The sequence below is a fragment of the Grammomys surdaster genome, unplaced genomic scaffold, assembly GCF_004785775.1.
Source record: "Grammomys surdaster isolate TR1022 unplaced genomic scaffold, NIH_TR_1.0 150, whole genome shotgun sequence".
Classification (NCBI taxonomy): Eukaryota; Metazoa; Chordata; class Mammalia; order Rodentia; family Muridae; genus Grammomys; species Grammomys surdaster.
This window is the reverse complement of record NW_021604608.1, coordinates 3736172-3739172: the sequence shown is the minus strand read 5'-3', so window position 1 is coordinate 3739172 and position 3001 is coordinate 3736172. Positions and strand designations below refer to the sequence as shown.

The following is a 3001-nucleotide window of genomic DNA, read 5'->3' as shown; positions in this document are numbered from 1 at the left end:
TCATTCTTCAGGGACAGGAGTAGAATGGTGTCCCTGTGTCCCTCTAATGGATAGCCTGTACAGACAACATTCACACTCCATGACTGGTATTCGCTTTATTTCATACGTATCAGCTCCACCAATTTGTCATTCGTTCAGTATCCATGGCAACAGAAGCTGCATCTCTCAACAACGTGTGCAGAAACTCTTCAAGTGGTCCACCTAGACCCTCAGATTCCACATCTCTGCATCTACACCACTACACCATGTCTACTGGCACATTTCCCTGGCCACCTCTGGTATTTGTGTCCTTAGACCAGGAATGCCAACCAGGCTCATGCTACATGCCACATGCTTAGAAACATAGGTGCTATCATTGAGAACTGAGATTAGCAACATCGGCCATGGCAGTCCACCAGGTGGACTGTGGGACAGGATATGTGCTAGAGATCTGTGTCCTGTATCCTACCCTTACTTCAGGTGGTTTGCAGATGCAATCTGATGTCCAGGTGGCCCAAAATGGAGCAGCACTGTGGGAACTTCTGTGGTGGTCCACAGGAGCTTCCTTTCCGGGCATGGTGGTGTAAGTGAAGATAGATATGACAATGGGAGTAGAAAGGAGACCATCTTTCCATGGCCTTCACCCAGAAATGGCCTCAGCATGTCAATACACACTTTCTGTAACAGGAGAGAGAACTAACCAAAAACCAAAACCCAGTGAAAGGACAGCCTGACTTTAATCAAGTTTCAGAAAGCCTGATCTCAGCAGATGCATCAGCCAGGTGTAAAATATTCTAGAAAACACAGAAGGAAGCAATAGTCTGCTTGTCCTGCCTTTTGCACCAGGGGCAGGTTACTCGGTCCAGCTGACTTTGGGAACGTCATGGTGCTCGGTGAATGTGTCCAGGTGTTGGTTGAAGTCCTTCACTCTCTGCTTGTGGGCTTTTGATGACTTCTTCTGGACTCTTTCCATTTGCTGCTTCTCCTGCATCTTTTCAAAGCGCCCGTGTGTGATTGTCCAGGCAGCTCCTCTTCTTCTCGTCCTTCTCGCCCTTCTCGCTCTTCTTGCTTGTCTCCAGGGCCGCCAACATTTTGATCTTATCTTTGTCTTTCTTCTCCTCCTCCTTCTCCTCCTCCTTCTCCTCCTCCTTCTCCTCCTCCTCCTCCTCCTCCTCCTCCTCCTCCTCCTCCTCCTCCTCCTCCTCCTCCTCCTCCTCCTCCTCCTCCTCCTTCTCCTTCCTTCTCTTTCTCTTCTTCTTCTTCGTCATGCCGAGCTCCCTGGCGCCTTACAGCTCCAGGGGGCCCTTCTGGACCTGCTCTTACACCTCTATAATGCTCTCAGGCCATGCCCTGGAACTCTGCCCACTTCCCCTTGTAGTCTTTTTATGCTAGTCTGAAAAGTGCTGACCTTTCTCTTGTAGGTCACAATACAAAGCTAAAATTACAAAGAAATTCACTCTTGTCAAATACAAGCTTAAGATCAATATTTTTAAAACTCAAAGCTAAATATTATGCCTTATAGATACAAAGCACACAGATTAACAAAATCAATTTATAGCTACTATTGGAAAAATCAAGTTCCAACTGAATGCCTGATTGGTCACCAAAATGACATTTTTCATTAAATAGTCACATTCATGTCAGTGTAAGAAATGGCAAGCTTTTTGTATCAAAAGACAAGTAATGTTTTAAGTTTTTTAAGCCAACAGACATAGTCAGGGGCATTCTTTAGTCATATAATCTGAGAAGTCACATTTCTACAAAGAGCTTTATTAGTGAAATTAAAGCATAACAATTGATCATTTATTTTGTAGTATATCCATATCGAATAGATTTATGTAATGTTTCTTTGTAATGATAACAGAATTATGCAATTGCAGTTCAGAGGCGGCATTTCCTGTCATTAAGTTAATAAAGTAAAAGTTACTAAAGATTTCTTTTGAAATCAGGGACCATACAAAAGCATAGGACAAGTGTGATTTTGTTAGCGGCCCAGTTTATGGATCCTTTGTCCAAACAGGTAGTTATCAATGTATAGGGTCATGTTTTCCCATGTTACTACTATAAGGAGGGCTGTTGTGAAAATAAGTTTTGAGTGCCCAAAGTTGCCACTTTGTAGCATGAAACAGTTTCCTTAGTATTATCTACCAGCCCTCCTTCTGAAACTCAACTCTGCTAAAGCATTTGCAAATAACTAAATTCATTTCATTTAAATACAAAATATATCAGTGTAAGGTATGTGGAATATCCATTTCTTGTATATATCCTATGCTTCTCTATTGAACCAGATGTTCTTTCCATAAAAAATAAAATAAAACAAGTAGAACAATAAGAAATATATTAAGTATTTATTATGTAGCAAGTATTACCAGAATATGCACTTTATTTCTCATTTAATTTACCTTAAAAAACTATATGACTATCTTAGTTAGGGTTTTACTGCTGTGAACAGACACCATGACCATGGAACTCTTATATGGACAACATTTAATTAGGGCTGGCTTACAGGTTCGGTGGTTCAGTTCATTATCATCAAGGTGGGAACATGGTAGCATCCAGGCAGACATGGTGCAGGAGGAGCTGAGAATTCTACATCTTCATCTGAAGGCTGCTAGTGGAAGACTGATCTCCAGGCAGCTAAGATGAGGGTCTTAAAGCCCACGCCCACGGTGACACACCTATCCCAACAAGGCCACACCTACTCCCACAAGGCCACACCTCCTCCAACAGGGCCACATCTTCTAATAGTGTCACTCTCTGGGCTGAGCATAGACAAGCCATCACAATGACCTTAGACATAAGGAAGGTGAGAGATACGAAGTTTGAAGATAAATAAGTAACATGGGAAAGGGCAGAGATTATAACCCAGGAAGTGTGGACGAGGACACTGAAACTCTCTAATTCATGAATCACTAGAACATTACGATAAAAAAAGAAATTTACACACACAGTTGTGTAAATTTGTGAAATAAATTTTCTTCTTCTTCTTCTTCTTCTTCTTCTTCTTCTTCTTCTTCTTCTT

General features: G+C 41.9%; 1 pseudogene; it reads right to left on the bottom strand.

The window, feature by feature from the left end:
- Nucleotides 1–832: 832 nt before the first annotated feature.
- LOC114619373 overlaps nucleotides 833–3001 on the bottom strand; it is an 8918-nt pseudogene continuing 6749 nt past the window's right edge.